Below are 18,614 nucleotides of genomic sequence, written 5' to 3' on the forward strand. Positions count from 1 at the left end.
GGCAGAGACGGGAAAGCACACCTAAATAGGGTAATGTACAACAGATACTGTTATTGACCATCTCCCAGGTCAATAATGCTATTAACATATGATCAAAGGTGGCACTATCACCTCTGCACTGCCTCACCCCAGTTAGTTGTTTGTTGTGAGACATTCAGCTGATGTCTTGTAGCAGAGTTTACAGAATGCATTCCAAGCCTCCAATCGCGAGGACCTCTCAACAGGCCAATGAATGTGCAAATGAAGCTGTGATGTTGTTTGTGGTTCCCAGAGTATATGGATTCCAGAATGGAAAGGATTGACCAGATGAGTGGTCTTGCACTGCAAGGAAGCCTTCCCAAAGGGGTGTATGCAACACGTGGGTACAGATTATCGGGCATCTAGGTGCGGGTAGTTCATTGCCAGTCCTTGGCACTTGCACTGAATTGTGAACACCGGCACGTTTAACAGTCTGCCACATGATGACACTGTCTGTGTAATTTAGACATGATCAGAACAACAGTTGGATATTAATCCAATCTACATGAAAAACCACTATCAGCTGCTGCTCAAGCCATGCTTATATCTTTTGGGGGTTGGAATAGTCTGAATTGTCACACTTGCAGGAGTGTTATGGTTAGTAGTTGTGGAGAGGGAGTAATGGGTGGTTCAAGCTGCACTGGCCTCCTGGGTGGGGCCCTGGCACTTATTTTATTACAACCTAAGCACTGGGTATACCCGTTTATTAAAGAAGATTACCAGTCTTGTGTTGTGACTCGATGCTGGTATCTTTAGTGATGTAGTGTTAACAAGCACAGTCTTTAGAGATGTCATTACTAGTAAAATGATATATGGGTCAGTCCCAGAAATAAAGGCGGGATTTATTGTGGCTGTAATAACAGTGGCTGACTGCGTTAGGATACACTGTTGATTTAAAACTATATACATTTTTGGATACTTTATTCTTTTTGGGAGGATATTCCTTCCGTGACATGCATTCGTTATCCCTCCCTGTCCTAAATATATAGAGATTATCTAGGCTCAGAAAGATCGGTTTGGTCAGCAGCTTCCTGAGGTCCTAACCTCATGCAGTACTGCATTTAATCCCCTGCTATAACATTTGCTTCCTGTGTTTTCTGTTTGTTACTTTCTCACATTGTTTACTAGCAAGGGACTCTCCCTCTGTATAAATGACCCTGTATCAATCCATGCAGTTCCCACTTTCATATTCTCTCGTCATCACCTTCCGCCTTGCTCTGGATCTGCACTGATCTGGCGCAGTGCTAAGAAAAAAGATTTGTTGAATTTATGAAGTATGTATTCTATTAATCCGATAATAGTAATGTGATCCAAATAACATTTCAAGAATAACGATATAAATCTAATGCAGCTTTACGGTTGTGTAAATCTGACAAGATTGAAACATCAAATGGCATACGTTGTGTACAATTAGAAACTGGTGTTCATTGCCATGCACCAGTATTTTATTTTCATATTTAAGGTACATGGTAGACACTCCTATGCCCCCATTTCTTGCTGTGTCCCCATGTTCTGTTATACTCAACAGAGATGGCTCCAAAAGCTGTCCAGAAAGCTCTAGATAGAAGCCCCAGAACTGAACTTAGTATGTCAGAATTAACACCCAGAACTGGTTACGTTTTGGAATATAGTTTACGTACCTGCCACTTGAGACAAAATAGTACACGGTTGCCTCGAGTGTATTGAAGGCGAGAAAATGACAATCACCTCAAATATTCATACCTAACCACTTCTTGCCCTAATACAAGAGCTGTTCTTCATGCTGCATTAGACATCTGTGTGGAACAACATGGCGACCCTATTGCGGGGCATGTTTCTGGTGCTCTACTTAAGTGTTCAATTCATATGAGACAAGTGGGGTTCCAGGTTTTTAGCTGAACCGTGCCATTGTGAATGTTGCCTTGTTTTGGTCTTGTAAGTGACGTTTGTGTTCTGCTTGATGGCCTCGTTGGTGGGGCTGCTTCAAGTGGATCGGGATCATCCGGTCTCCTTGGGTATCTATCCCTGGTGCTTAAGTTAGTGTGCAGCTTCCCCAGTGGTACCTCTTAGCGGCTGATGTGATGGGTTCGCAGTCAGTTTTACGAGGCTTATACAGCCCAGCCAACATTTCAGAAGCATCCTCACTGCAGGTAATTCTTCCAGCTCCTCCGAGACAAAAACCCCTTTTGTAGACTGTGAAGGTGCTGGAGTGCGCATTTTGCTGCTGAGCAGTATGTGGCAGTGCTACAAGTTGTGGGCTCAGGGTACAGGGCAGGATTATCCTTGATTGGCAGGCAAGTCGGTGGTGTTGTTTGAGCCCAAGCCTTGGAAGTCGGGGCATTCAGTTTGGTTTTTGAACCATGTTTTACGTTGCAGACCCTTCAAGTAGTAGCATCACTAAATCATACCTACCTTTAATGCGCACTAACGATGCTTTACTTGTCGGTGCCCATGGGGTGAGTGTGTGTGTGTGTGTGTGTTTGTGGGTGGGTGTGTGCACACGTGTAAACCACGCTGTGGGGAAAGACTCAGTCCTCACAGGGTGGATTAAACTTGTCAGAACATGATAAACACCATCTTTGTGTGGACCGGTGCGTTGTAAGGGCTGGTCGCAGTAGTGTGTTTATGTACTTTTGATCGAGTATATCAAAAAATCAAAAAGCGCAGTTAGATTTGCCTCGTTCCGCTTTATAACCTTCCCTACTATCAAAGCGTGTGTGGAGTTAGACTTGTAATTTCACACTTCAATGGCCGGTCCTCATAAGAGTGAAGCTTGACTTATCTAATCTGCACGTGAATGTAGTCTGTGCTGCTGCTGCCTGTTATGCACCCGCTCTGTGTTTGTGTGCTTCTGATTGTGTTGTACTTGTTTTGTGCATGTAGGCAAATTGTTACTACTGCAGCCTCTATTGTACCTGTTATTTGCGAAAAACAAGTTTACATTGCTGTGGCAAGTACTGTGTCTGTTATCTTTATCCGTGAAGCTTGTATAGCTTATCCCGTCTGTTGGTAGATGGCAGGCGGGTGTGGGTGCTCCCCAAGAGCTCTTGTTTTTTGTTTTTAAGATACAATTTAACTTTCCAATATATTTGCCGTATATGCTATGTATGCTATTTTGTCTCTAAATTGGTGTTTTCTTATTGAGAGTTTAACACTTATATTATAATTGCAAGGCTGCTTTCTTTTAGGTTTAAACGTGAGTATTCTCAGCATTTTAGATCAAATGTGTTTTGCATTCTGAGAACATTTTCCTTGATTCCCATTATGTTTTTTCATAATGCATTTATAAATGTGTCTTTAAGGTTTTTACTCTGCACATCTTATGTTGCATTTTCTGAAGTGTCTCTCTTCTAACGATAACAATGCTTACATGTAGAAATACCTTCTGATTTATGACTCTGAGAATGCGAGGTCACTATATCACTTAAAGTGGCATCCGCTTCTACAATATGGGTTCTAGCCCTCTTGTCTGCTGTAGACGGGTCTAGTGAGCTGACCCAAACCGAAATCAGGAGGTCTCCGCATGTCTATCTTGATGTATGTGAATTAATGGAAAAACGAAAACGGAGAAACCACATTGGAGATAACCAAATCATGGAAAACCAAGTTTAAGGAAAGACTATTTTAAGGCAATACAAACAAATTGAAAATTAAAGGAAAACATTTAAATGAAAAATAACTTTTGACAAATTCACAATTACATTAAATTTGGGTGGCGTTAAGGACTAAGGAGGAGTTTTTGGGTTCAGCGATGGTTAATGTTTAGGGGTAGGGGTGATTAGGGTTTTTTAGGAGTCCATAATTGTTTGAGTTCAGGAATAAAAAGGATTTTTAAGGGTTCAAAAGATGGATGGAGTTTAGATGTGGTGAGGGTTTTTAGGCATCAGAAATGAGTGCAGCCTTGTGGTGGCGAAGGGTTTGAGGGTTCATGGATGGGCAGAGTTTAGGGCTGGTGAAAGTTTTCAAGGTTCAGTGATGGTTAGAGTTTAGGGGTGGTGAAGCGTTTTTAAGGTTTAGGATTGGATGGAATTTAGGGTAGTGAGTGGCTTTTAAAGATCCAGGGATGGGTGGCGTTTATAGAAAGGGTTTGTTGTGGGTGATCGTTGGGTGTGCTTTAGATGTACTTGCGAGTTTTTTAGGTTTCTGGGACGGGTGGAGTTTAGAGGTAGAAAAGGGCCTTTAGTGTTCAGGGACGGGTGTAGTTTAGGCATGGTGATAGGTGTTTAGGGGACAGAGATGGATAGTGTTGAGTGTCGTATGAAAAGTCAGGTAGGGTCAGTTGTTTCCGCTTGCTTCTTTCAGCTGCGCAAGATTAGAAAGATTGCCCATTTCCTAACCCATTCTGCCCTGATACAGGTGACCATCGCCCTTGTGCTGTCTAGGCTGGACTACTCAAATAGTTTATATTTGGGCCTTCCAGCCGGGCAGCTCAAGAGGCTGCAGCTGGTTCAAAATCAGGCGGCCAGGCTGATCTGTGGGCTTCCTAAATGGCAGTCCATCGGGCCAGGCCTGGCAGACCTGCACTGGCTGCCGGTAGCCCAGAAGGCGGCTTTTAAAACCGGCTGCATTATCTTTAGGGCATTACAAAGTAAAGGCCCCAAATTTATCATCAATCTGCTTGCCAGATACATCCCCTCCCGCAACCTCCGCTCTGGTCACAAAAACTTGCTCATGGTGCCGGTTGTTAGGAAACAACGTCAGGGCGGCAGCTCTTTTCATTTTCTTGCTGCCTCCCTCTGGAACTCCTTACCAGCTTCTTTAAGGTCACACGAGGATATTCTAGCCTTTAGACTAGCCTTTAAGACCTGGCTTTTTAGAGAAGCTTATCCTTAGACGTTCTAAGTTGTCCTCCTGTTGTTGTGTTATGCTCTGAAAACCTCCTACAGCGCCATGAAGCCTACGGGCGTACGTGCGCTTTATAAGCTAAATTTAACATAACATAACATAACATGGATGGAGTTTAGGGGTGGCAGAAGTCGGCGAATAAAAAGCATCTGAAGTAATTGTTTGACAATTTAAAAAATGGAAATCTGAAATGAGGTTCCCTGAAGTAAAGCACTGAAAAAAATACCTCCAACAAACCTGTTTCTGAAATTACAATCTGCAACCATTGCATGTGCACCTTTAAAGTATTAATTTTGAACATTTCCATTAAACAGTTAAGGTGAAATGTTATTTCAGTAATGGTGTTCTATGAAATCCTCTTTCTATTAAATTACATACAACCTGTCTATCAACCTGAATCATCTAAGTGCTCTGTGGCTAGATGTATTTCATAATAGTAAGCCATAATGTTTACAAGTTTTTCTTATATTGCTAAGTGTATCCATTCTCAATCCACAAGCTAAAACCACATCAATGTATATCTAGAGACCTGGTCAAACCAGTGAAATTTGTGGGGCAGCAGTTTGGGTAATAAGGGCATGAGAAATTGTGTATAGAAAAGCTAAGCAGGAGATTAACCTGGCAGGGAATCTCTGGGCTACATTTGAGAGAACATTTTCTCGCAGTGAAAATGACCTTATAGTGCACATAAAAGCTTTGCGTAGGCTTGTCTGTTTAGTGTCACCTCCTCCCAGTATTTGATTTGTGTAGTGATCTGTTCAAACAGGTTGAGAACGGGAGAGTGCTGGATGAAGGAGTTCCGAAAATCCACCTGTTTGACTCCTGCAGTTCTTGCTTCTTGCAGTTCTTGCTTCTTGGTGCTTTTGCTGCTAACTCTCCCCATCCTTTGCCAACAGTTACAAGTGCAGAGATAGACCTCGGGGTGATTCAGCGCTATATAAAATCATAAAATCAATCAAATCAAATTACCATTTATCTCCTGTTAGCATAGGACGATGTGGGGTCACTGCATCAGTTAACTTCCCCTTTACCAGCACTTGCAAGAAGCAGTGTGCATTCCCACTCCAAAATGGTGACCATTCTCTCAACCTGTCAGTGGTGTTGGTGCACTGTGATTAGGCCTTTTAAGGAGACCAAGACTTTATATAGTGAACAATTAGCTTCTTTATTAGAGGGGGAAAACGGCCCCCGGTTGAACACGTCCATGGCAACTGATCTTCCAGCTTCCTAGAATCCGACAACCCAGGATTCCGGAAGTGGAACTCGGCCACCGTGTTCCGAGCATATAAAGTGAAGACATAATACATCTCCCTTCTTTGAATTAGAACAACAACGAAGAAGAAAGCATATATAAAATAAACATTGCAAAGAAATCAAAAACAAGGCATCTAAACAAACATTGCAAGGAATCAAAATATCCTATACACTCTTAAGAAGATATTTAATAGCATACGTAGTCAGCCAAACCCTTTTGTCTAGCTCTGATGTGTACTGGGTTCTCTCCTGCACAAATTTCCATTCTGGTTCCTGTCCCCATCCTGTCTCATCCATTAGTCTCTTTCCACTCCAAGTCACGTAGGCAATTTCCGCCGTTTGCCATCAGACCACTTGACATCGTTTCCCACAACTTCCACCACCCTCCTTGGTGCGGAAAACTTGAAACTACCCTTTCTTTTAAGGTTGTCAACCTTCACCCTGACCCAGGTGCCATTTATGAAAACCTTGTCACCCTTCTTTACTTTCTCACTGTGACATTATTTATCTCTTGTCTGATGATCGTCAACTTTCTCACGCAACTTGGCGTAGTCACATGACGTGGCCCAGACCTGGCCATCAAGGCTGGGACTACCATAGTACATGACACCCTTCCCTTGAGAAGGCAGAAAGTAGTTTCGCCTGTTACAGTATGCGGATTGACCCGATAGTTCCATAGCAGCTCCATCACCTGTCTTCTCCAGCAGGGGTTGCTGGCCAGAGCCAATCAAATGCTTTCACCGAAAACTCATTTGAAACGCTTAATTAAACCATTTCCCCTGGGATTATACACCGGGGTCTTGCAGTGACCGATCTCCCAATTTTTGAGGAATGGGCTGATTTCTTCAGATATGAATTGTGGGCCATTATCTGTCATGATTTCAGCTGGACAACCCTCTTGGCAAACAATTTTTTCACAAAATGCTATGATTTTATTAGCTTTTACTTCCTTTACAAATCCCACTTCAGGCCATTTTGAAAAACAGTTAATCATAACTATGGTAAACTTCTTACTGGCACCCAAACGGTCCACAAATATCCATGGTGACCCTTTGCCACGGCCTCATGGGCAGGTTTACCAGATTAATTCTAGACTCATGCGCCACGTGTGGTTTATCACTACATGCACACGGAATACAATTCCGCACATGTCTCTCCAGGTGTTTCTGCATCCCAGGCCACCAAAAATCTACCTGACCCTCTTTTTCATGGCGGACATCCCTCCATAGCCCGCATGCAGCAAATTCATCACTCTCACCCTGAGACTCTCGGGTACAACCTCATCAACTGATATCTCCCCCCCCCCCCACACATTCTTATAGGGCTCCAACTCCACATTGTCCTTCCAACCCTGTACATTGGGTAACGCCATAATAAGCCTTGTCAGGACAGAATCCTCTGACACAGCTTTCATCCACTCATCCTTCTTAATGGCTCCCCCAAAATCAGATTTTTCGGCCACCATCCATTCAATCTTCTCATCACAGGTTAACCGGAATCTGGATAGACAATCCGTTTTTTCATCCAGGGATATACTTAACCATGAACACCTATTCCTGTAATCTATATAGCCATTTGGGAATAAAAGGCATAGCCTTCCCTGCATCTGTCGTCGTGAAGAAGTCCACAAACGTTTGTGGTCTGTGCGCTGCTCAAACTCCAACTCCCACACAAACACTTGAAATAGCTCCACACCCAACCAACAGGCAAGGGCCTCCTTCTCCACTGTGGAATAAGAACTCTTTGAACCCTTCAAAGTGCGTGACGTGAAAGCTGACACTCTCTCCTTGTCCTGGACCTGCATCAACACAGCCCCTAGACCATGATTGCTAGCATCTGTTACAATAATGGTCCTATCTTCCGGATCAAATGACTTGAGTGCTACCGCCCCCACAATGGCGTTCTTAAGATTATCAAACAAGACTTGACACTCCACTGACCACTGAAAACTAACGCCCTTCTTCATGATGGCCCTCAATGCGTGGAGAAGTGTGGCTCAATGGTTAGAGCGGCAGACCCTGATGCAGAGGTCTGGCCCGGACCAGGGTTCAATTCCTGCCTCGGCGGGTCTTGGGCTCAATTTCCCCGGACCCGATAATTCTCGCCTCTGTGCCTATTCTAATCCTGGGTCCCACTCTGCAACTCTGGGCAATAGCTTGCTTAATCTCCACAACGGCCCCAAAAGCGCTAGGATGCCTGGCTTCACCTTGGGGGTGCCCAGGAGTGGGCACTTTACAGGGAAAGGCCAGGAAGGGTTCCACAGCGGTATGTGCACAACCCCTGAGAGACCCTTTCGGGGGTGTGCGGAGCGCTATATAAATGCACTGCATTTACTTTTACACCTTATCAGCGAAATGGTGCACTTGGCGTAGTACTCAGCTAGCCCCCAAAAATACCTTAACTAATCCTTATCACTGGGAGCAGGGGCTTTCTCAATGGCCTCAAGTAGATTTAATTTGGGTTTCACTCCTTCATGTGACAATGCATGGCCCAGATATTCCACTTCTTCAGTGCCAAACCTGCACTTTTCCAGTCCAGTGTTGAGACCACCCGCGTCCATCCTTTGTAATACCTCCTTTAATAACACATTGTGCCGTTCCTTGTCCTCACCCCACACCAACACATCGTCTTGGAACACTAAGACAATAGACAAATCCTTTAGTACTCCTTGCATAACCCTTTAGAACACAGCTGAGGCTAAGCCAAAAGTCATGCGAACAAATCTATACCCGCCCTCAGGCGTTATAACAGATGTTAAGTGCCTCGAATCCTTCTCCAGTCATACCTGGTGGTAAGCACTGGACACATCTAAAGTGGTTAAACATCTTCCCCCCTTTCACACTAGCCAGCATCTCGATGATTCTCAAAAGGGGATGGCGATCCACCCAAAATGGAACTGTTCAGATCTCTAGGGTTAACGCACATGCAAATTTTCCCATTGGGCTTCCTAGCTATTACGATCAGACTCAACCATTCCGAAGCTTCAATCGGCTCAATCACTCCCTCCTTGCTCAGTCTCGCCAATTCGCCCTTCAGTGGTGCTCTCAGTGCCAAAGGCACATTTCACACTTTGTGCACCTCAAGTATAGCTCCTTTCTTCAACACAATGTGATGCTCAAACTTGGTCAGGCATCCCAACTCTTTCCCGAACAGCTTAGGAAACCTACTAACCCAGTTCGTTTCCAAAGGTGCTTGTTTCAACAATACCTGATTAGGATGATTATGATTTAGCACAATGCCTAATTCACGCTGCTCTTTCCATCCCAACAAGAACCGTCCCTTTTCAACATTATATACCTTGCCATGGGCTTCCCTATCCTCAGACTCTAACTTAGACCTAAAATACCCCAACACAGGTTGCTTCTTGCCGCCATATCCCTCTGATTCAATGTCCGCAGGAATCAATTCTTCTGTTTGTATGCTCTTCCATATGTGTACATCAATCAGGGTAAACGGCGAACAAGAATCGGTCCATGCATGTACTTCCTTCCCATTCATCTTAACCACACACTTGGGGGGGACGGTACGTGCACATGTTGACAGAGCTTACATGATCCACCACCTTGTCATCCCCACTTGGCATTCTGCCTCTATCCACGTAATTCAGTTTTTTTAGGTCTCGCCTGGTGTTGGCAGCGCGATGCACTGCTCTCGCCAGGCGAGGGCTTCTTGGAATTGATACGATTCCAGAAGTAGTGTCGCTGCTCCGCCTACAATTTTGATTGGTGCGCGTCGTTTTGCGTCATGAATGATGCAAAACAGTGTAATGATTGCACCGGAGGCAATCATTCCACTGAGGGTTGCCACCCTGTCCTCTTTTGGCCCTGCCCACCGGGATTCGATTTTTTACTTGCGGTGGGAAACAGTGTCTCTTAATTAGCCGTTAAGCACTTCTTTTTCGTATTACCGCGTTTGCCTTCAACAATGGCTAACGCGCTTTTCGTTTCTCTGTTCTCGGCTTGTTTTTTTTTATGGCATTGCGCGTCCATTTTCTTAAAGCAGTACAGCACACACTTCAGCAATGACGGTCTGGTGCGGTGTGTTGCGTGTGGAATGCATCTTCCTGATCCCAGTAAAACGGCCACTCCTGCGGCCTCACGCTCCGGATGAGCAATGATTTGTGTGCGACTGAAAGAGGGCGCGGTGCCCAGAGGGTCGAGCATCACCGGGACAGTAAGGAGGAATTCGCCGCAATAAGGGACCACAGGAGCAGTGAGGTATCTGCTGCAGCGACTTCATGCTCAAGGGTCGAGAATCTCCTTCTCCTGCTGCACTCAACCACTCCATGTCCCGAATCCCGCGCTTCACAGAACACGGCTGAGATCCTCCCAATGGGTAGCCACCAGCAGAAGACCGCCACAGCTGGCGACGTGACTCTGCCTGGGGAAGCGGGACCAGCAAAGGCTATCGCCAGAACAGCTCGAGATATAAAGCACCCCCACTGGCAGCGGGAACCAGCACAGTGGCGACCTTCGGGGCCACCCAAGGCGGAGGCAACTCGTCGGGCAACCAGGGGTCGAACCTGGGGCGGCTGACTGGCATGTAGAGGGTAAGATCCGTCAAGTATCGCGCGGCAACAAATACAGGAGAAGCGTCGTTAAAGTAAGCGCCGGAAGGCTTCACTAAGGCTTATAGCGTTAAGGGCCCTGGCATATTGATGCGGCAACTGTGAAGAATTTACTTGTATGGCCCATATGCCTTGCCTATCCCTAGATAGATGCAGAAACACCGATTATAGAGTACCCGTAAGTTGGTGCACATAGTGTCGGGGGGGCCAGCTCTTCTCGGACTATTGGCGTCCTTGCAGGTGAGGGCGAAAACCTCCACTGGTAGGGTGGGCGAGTCATATCTGCGTGGCTTATTGCCGCCGCCCCCCCATGCATGTAGTGCTGCCTGCAGCCCACAATGGAACGAGAAGCTGTATTAGCGGGCAGGGCTGTGGCACCAGGCTACAGCAGGCTGCAATAAAAAATAAAAAAGCTCTGTAGCTCAGCTGGCGCTGATTGGAACAAGCGAGGGCGTACAAGTAAAGGAGCTGTCTTTTCCAGCCAGCAGTGGCCGTGGGGTTGATGCAGTGGGCGCTTAATAGCAAACACCCCCTTGCTAAAGTTCAGTTCAATTTAGCACATTATTAATGAAATTGTGTGGTTCCCATCAAAACGCTGGCCGAAATAATAACAGCAGCCTGGCTACATCAGCCTCCACTTTCAGAGGGTAAACACTTCCAGGGTGTAGCAACAGAGGAAGGACTAGGAACAGTGGCTACCAAAACAGAGGTGTTCCAATTATATTTTATCATTTAGATTCAATTACACGCTAGCAACCTAGTAGCTTGGTCCCAACTGTACCACAGCCCTTGGATTTAGCGTGCGACAACCCCTTTAATGTGAGCTGTTGGCCATTCAACAGCGGGTGCCTAGTGAGTTGGAGGCTGTTCAGAATGTAGCTTTCTCAAAACCGAACAGCGCAATCCATGGTTTAGTAAAAAATAAATGCAGCCTGGAGCATCTTTTGAAAAATGGGATTACGGCAGCATAATCCCTGTCAGTCAGTCACCACGCGTAACAAACTATCCAGTAGCCATCGAGTGTCACATGTTTACTTCTTTTTTTAAATTACAAAGAAGAAATGTATTAAAGATATTCAAATTGAAGGTGTTCCCGCTCTTCTTTTGTTCATTGCACCCCACCCGTCAAACAGCAAAAAAAAACCAAGCATTAAAAATGCAATAGGTCTTGCCTTTTATTAAGTTAAAGCCATTTGCTTTGCTATACAATACCATTAGCAAAGCAAATGGCTTTAACTTAATCAAAGGCGAGACCTATTGCATTTTCAATGCTTATTTTAATTGAGCTCTTTGGCCCAATTTACAAACTCTAGAAAAGTGACCCGTCTTTTTACATTTAAAACAAGTATTATTGGTGGAAGGACAATTGCTTGATTCTGCAGTGTGCCTTACACTACCGCACCTGAAACATGACCTAACTTTGGCGCCCTCATGAATTTTCTGACTAGTGGTACCTTCTGCCTTGTTTTTTAGTACCGTTTTTTGATGGCACATATCTTACATGACCTATCGGTCATTGTCCCCCTTAGCACTTGCCACCTCCAACTCTTTCACATACAAGGAAGTGTTTTCAATACGTTTTGCCACTTCAATGGCCCCATCCAATGTAGGATCTTTCATAGTCCATAGCTTTTCTTGAATTTTAATATTGAATGTTCTATTAATCATCTGATCTCTTATAATTTGGTCCCTGAGATCCCTAAACTTGCACGTGACAGCCAATCTGCGTAAAGCTACAACCTATTGATCCACCGATTCACCTTTTGCTTAGCAGCCGGAAAATAATTTATGCCTTTCTACCACCACACTTACTTTTTCCCCATAGTTTTCTTCTAGTGCTCTTAAGGCCATGTCATAGGCATCCTCTTTGACTTCTGATCCTTCATCCACATTCCTACCTTCCATGGGTAGGGTTTTTAATACATTCCTCCTCAATACCTAAATTGTGATTTAAAAAAATGGCGAATTTTCTTTTTGCGACAAACGCATCACCACCAATTGCCTCAAGGTACGTCATGAAGGCATCCTTCCAATCCTCCCATCCCATGCAAGGTTGACCACGACTGTCTAAAAAAACTGGTGGAGGTGGTATGCGCCGCCAAGACCTAATGATGCTCTTTTGATTACTGGAAAGGTAATGAATCTTAGTTACGTTGATGATCCACCATAGTGTTAGAGGTGTGCCAGTCACCGAGAAATGTAAAGTAGGTTGGTACTGGGAGGTAATGGGAAAGGTGTGCCTGTCACAAGAGTTGGTTAAACGGTATGACCGGCATATACCAACTCTTAACGAAACTGCCAAAACTGCTCCGTGTGCAACTCCTTACCGCAACTGCACCATCCAATTGTACAAGGTGTGCCTGTCGCCGCAAAGGACAGGCTGATGCAGCAGGTGATTTAGACGGTGCCCTCCAGTCAGCGGTGTGCCTGTCACCGAGCAAAACAGGCCGATTCACTACCAACAGCTGGCGATGTTGCCTCCCACCCAAAAATCAGCAAGGGGACGTGTGTTGCATCATGATGCTGAATGAGCAGATTCCTTGGAGAGGCGTGAGCACAATGCGGACACATTGAGATGCGCAGAAGCTTGGGGCGAGCTGCACAGAGTGGTGCGCCGAAGCAAGAGATGCGCTGCACTGTGACATAGGGTGCACTGTGACGTGGGGTAAGCTATTACGTGCACGTGATGGCCTTGCTGCTGCTGATCACGCTCTGTACAGCATGAGGCTCGATTAGCCCTCCGAGGTCGCTTTCCGTGACCGTTGAATGCCGGCTCGCGGATCTTCCCGCTTCCTAGAATCCAACAACCCGGATTCTGGAAGTGGAACTCGGCCACAGTGTTACCAGCATACTAAGTGAAGACATAACAAGGCCTACTGAGACTATGGCGGAGGAGGACCAAATTACTTAACTATTTAGTCATGTTTACATATGTTAAAATTGACTGGCTAAAGGTTTCTCCTCATTAGTATCTGGTTAAGAATTAAATAAAGCAATTGGCAACTGGAAAGTTAGCAGGTACCTTTTGCAAAGAGCTTGCCACTGTGCAGCAACTTGTGTGGTAGCCTTTTTAGTAGATTTTTATCCATTTTAGCTAGAAACACACTTTGTGATAAACTGTAATTTTTGCCGCACATGATGGATTGTGCTGAGGACGGCAAATCCATAATTATGTGGAAAACGCTGTGGCTGCAGAATCGTATAATTTCACTGGCCTGACTGGAAGATTTACAACATATCTTTTGTGACAACATGGCCAAACATTCACAGGAGGATAAATGCCTTGTCAAGTATAGCAGGCAGCACATTTGTTTAAGCTTTCTTACTTCTGTGGTTTCATTTAATTTACCACTCTTCACTGTTTGTAATAAGATACATAAACGTGGAATAGTGCAAGGCAGCTGAAAGACGGTCCACACAACCTTGTGAACAGTACACATATAAGTTGCACAGAGTTGCAACCTGACCATTAATTTGTATGGCTCAAAATGCAAACCTACAGAATACTTTGTGCAATAACGAATACAACAAGCATTGGCAAAGCCAACAGTTCTTGCCTATGCAAGAGCTTCAGCTTTGCCAATATGTTTTAGCAATGTTGTATGCAAGAGTGGCTGCTGTTCAGCATGCTTAAAAGTTAGTAGGGTAAAGGAGAGTGGCGTGGAGTGTCATAAAGTGGTATCGAGTGTAATGTTATGGAGTGGCATACAGTGTTGTGGAGAGAGTAGAGTATCATAGAGTGGAGCTCGGTGTCCTAGTTGAGTGGAGTGGCATAGACTGTTGTGATGTGGTGTAGAGCAGAGTGGAGTGGCATATAGGGTGTTGCGTATAGCAGAGTAGATTGTCAGTGGAGTGTCATAGTGGGGAATGGAGTAGAGTATAGTGGAGTAGTGTCATAGAATAGAGTGGAGTAAAGTGGCATAGAGCATTGTTGAGTGGAGTAGTGTCGTAGAATACCATAGAGTGGAGTTGCACAGAATAAAGTAGAGTCAGTGGAGCAGAAGCTAATGGAGAGGAGCATCAAAGAGTAGTGTTGTGGAGTGTCGTGGAGTGGCATAAAGTACAGTGGTGCATAGTAGATTGGCTTAGAGTGTAGTAGTGTAGAGTACTGAGGCATAGATTACTCGGCACCACTCAACTCTATGCCACTCTAGAGTGCAGTCCTGCAGAGTAGAGTTTCAGAGTGCAGGGTTCATAGTGGTGCAGAAAGCAGTGACGTAGAGTGGTGCAGAGTAGAATAGAATGACGTAGAGTGCAGTGATGTAGAGTGCAGTAACCTAGAGTAGAATGTTGTATAGTATAGTGGCATAAAGTGCAGTGGTGCAATTTAGTTGGCAAAAATGCAGTGGAGTATGTTGCATTGGTTTTGAGTAAAGTGAAGTAGAGTGCTGTGCTTTAGAGAACAATTGCATAGCATAGACTGCAGTAGTGTAGAGTGGCATTTAGTGCAGTGGTGCCGAGTAGATTGTTTAGAGTGGAGTGGTGCAGGGCAGTTTATAGTGGTGCAGGGTAAAGTGGTTTAGTGCAGAGTGGCACAGCCTTTATTGCAGTGGCATAGACTGGAGTGGCACAGAGTGCAGTGGCGTAGGGTAAATTGTTTCAGAGTAAAGTAAGTGGTGTAGAGTGGAGTGGTGTAGAGTGGAGTAGTATGGAGTAGTGGCGGACAGTGCATTGATAGAGTGCAGTGTTGTTGAGTGGAGTGATGTAGAAAGCAGTGGTGCAGCGTGGCGTAGAGAGCATTGACCTAAAGTGCAGTAGAGTGGCATAAAGTAGAGTGGTGTAGAGTGGCATAGGATTCAGTGGCAGAGAATGCAGTGCTGCAGAGTAGAGTCTCGTAGATTGTGGTGGTGTAGAGTAGAGTGACATAGAGTGCATTGGTGTAGAGTGCAGCGGTATAATATTGAGTGGCCTAGTAAGGAGTGGCATAGAGTGGATTGGTGTAGAGGGAATAGAGTGACATAGACTGCAGTGGATAGAGCAGATTGTTTCAGAGTAAAATGAAGTGGCGATTAGTGCAGTTGTGCAGAGTAGATTAGAGTGGATTGGCATTGAGTACAGTGGCGTATAGTTAAGCAATGTAGAGCGGAGTAGAGCTCAGTGGCAGAAAGAGCAGTGGTGCAGAGTGGAGTGGTGCAGGGTAAAGAGTGGTGGCATAAGGTTGAAGTGATGCAGAGTAGAGTGGTGCTGTGGTGTAGAGTGCAATCATGCAGAGTGCAGTGGTGCAAAGTAGTAGTGGTCCAGAGAGCAGTGACATGGAGTACAGAGGTGCATAGTACAAGAGTGGCATATAGTGCAGTGACAGAACGCAATGGTGAGAGTTGACGTGGCATAGATTGCAGTTTCATAGAGTAGAATGGTGTAGATTATAGTGGTGTAAAGTGCTGTGGTGCAAAGTAGTTGACATAGGTACAGTGACGTAGGGTGCATTGGTTTTGAGTAAAGTGGTGTAGTGAATTGGCATAGAGTGCAGTGGTGAAGGGTGGAGTGAATTGGCGTAGAGAACTGGTGCAGAGTAGATTGTTTCAGAGTAAATTGAAGTGGAGTAGTGCAGGATAGAGTATAGTGGTGCAGGGCAGAGTGCAGTGGTATAGAGTAGTGGCGTAGAGTGGCATAAATTGCAGTGGCATAGAGTGCAGTAGTGTAGGGCAATTTGTTTCAGAGTAAAGTGAAGTATTGCAGAGTGGAGTGGTGCAGGGTAGTGTGGAGTATTCTAGAGTAGTGGAGTAGAGTTCAGTGTTGCAGAGTGAATTGTCGTGGACTTGTGTAGAGTGTAGTGGCGATGAGTGCAGTGGTGCACAGTAGAGTGGGATAGAGTGCACTGGCATAGAGTGGTGTAAAGTAGAGAGGCATCGAGTGAAGTGGCATATAGTGCAGTAGTGCAAAGTAGATTCGAGTGGTGTAGAATGCATTGGCCTAGTGCATAAGAGATGCAGAGTTCAGCGGCGCAGAGTTCAGCGACGTACAGTGCATTAGTGTAAAGTGCAGTGGTGTACAGTGGTGCAGATTAAAGTGATGTAGAGTGCAATGGCCTAGAATAGAGTGGTGTACAATGTAGTGGTGCAGAGTAGATTGCCATAGATTGCAGTGGTGTGGAGTGGTGCAGAGTGCAATAGAGTGGCATAGAATGCAGTGGCATAGAGTAAATTGTTTTAGAGTAGAATGAAGTGGTGTGGAGTGCAGTGGTATGCAGTAGAGTGCAGTGCTTCAGAGTCGATTAGAGTCCATTGGAGTGGATTGGTGTAGAGTTCAGTGGCAGAGAGTGCAGTGTTGCAGAGTTATCTGTTATAGTATGCATTGGTGTATAGTAGAGTGGAGTGGAGTGCATTGTTGTAGAGTGCAGTGGTGCAGAGAGGAGTAGCACAGAGAGCAGTGTCATAGAGTACAGTGGTGCAGAATAGAGTGGCGTAGAGTGTAGTGACAGAGTAGAATAGAGTAGTGTATAGTGCATTGGTTTTGAGCAACGTGATGTAGAGTGCATTAGCGTAGAGTGCAGTGGCATAGAGTGCACTGTAGGGTGGCATAGAAGGCAGTGGTGCAGAGTGGTGTAGAATGCAGTGGTGCATAGTAGTGTGGGGTAGAGTGTGTTGGCGTGGAAGTGGTGTAGATTAGAAAGGCATAGAGTGGAGTAGTGCAGAGTAGAGTGCAGTGGCGTGGATTTGTGTAGAGTGGAGTGGGGTAACGTGGAGTAAACATGCTATGGTAGCGTACTACCATTACAGGCAACACCTCTTCAATTTAAATGACCATTACATTTGCACTCATGTACAGTTTTACTGATAAAAGTATACAACGATCAAACGATAACGTGTGGAAATGTATTTTCCCTATGTATTGATTTGATCGTCTGCACCGTTCATTTTATGACATTTACATTTTGTTGTGTGCTAGAAATTAAATCTGTACAGCCTTCCTCAAGCATGTTCCCACTAGCCAGCATGATTGTCACATAACTCCTCTTCCTTTGAAGTCCGAGAAAGAAAAGTAAACACCAAGTTCCCTGTAAGACACCACTTGACGTTTGACCTCTGTCTTTGAATGTACAGTAAGTCTGAAAAGATAGGAACAAGATTTAAGACCTTATTACAGAAAGCGAGTTCATGTTAGAATACAGTGAACAAGGTTTGGACAACGGAAGAGACAAACTCGAGCTAGACAGCCTAAAGCAAATAAAGCTAGCAAATAGAAAGCCAGAATATGTGAGTTGCAAACCACAAAGCCAATGGTAAACAACTGGCGGAATGCATTCCTAGGTCAACTTTCTGAATGTCCCCAAGATGTCTTTAGTAAACCAGACAGCTGTGCTGTCTGGTAGGCTGCGACCTAAAAAAAGCAACTGTTTGCAAGGGTAGCGATGGACGATCCACTCAAGAAGCACAGTCACTGATGAGAGGGCCCGATACACAACTGTTTTGTACACAGTTCATTTAAGTGCACAGAGTAGCATTTGTATAATTAAAGTTCCATACTGAATCAGTACTGATGACAAAACTTGACATCCATAATATGCACCTACAAATGCAAAAAAAAAACACCAGTGTAGTAAACATAGGAGCAGCTGACTCTGAAGGCGGGGAAAGCGGATAGAAAGCCCTTTTTAGGTCTCGCCTGAGCCAGCGCATGCTTTGTTCTGCGAGACATTTAGTAAGCAGGTTTTGAAAGTGCTACCTCAGGCTTTTGGTGTCCTCTAGCTTGCGGTTACTCGAGCGTGCACCCGCCATCTGTCTTTCCTCCGTCACGGGGTAATTAAAACGCAGTGCACTCACTTTCGCCGCGGCGGGCGCTCGCGCGTGCACCACTTTTGAGGCCAGGCTTGTCTTTTACTTTCATGGCCGCACGCGCATTCCTCGCATCGCTCGCGGGCTTGCTCTCCCAAGCGCGCGCTTCAACACAGCCGCTGACCGGACATGACCCCCTTGCTACACATGCGCAGCATCCTTAATTTTTCTCATAA

At 45.2% G+C, this 18,614-nt stretch overlaps 1 protein-coding gene across 5 annotated transcripts in view; it reads left to right on the forward strand.

The window, feature by feature from the left end:
• MTCL1 (microtubule crosslinking factor 1) overlaps positions 1-18,614 on the forward strand; it is a 490,856-nt gene that overhangs the window by 129,284 nt on the left and 342,958 nt on the right. The gene's annotated exons all lie outside the window — the stretch shown is intronic.

This window comes from Triturus cristatus, chromosome 5_2 (assembly GCF_964204655.1).
Source record: "Triturus cristatus chromosome 5_2, aTriCri1.1, whole genome shotgun sequence".
In the NCBI taxonomy this organism is placed as follows: Eukaryota; Metazoa; Chordata; class Amphibia; order Caudata; family Salamandridae; genus Triturus; species Triturus cristatus.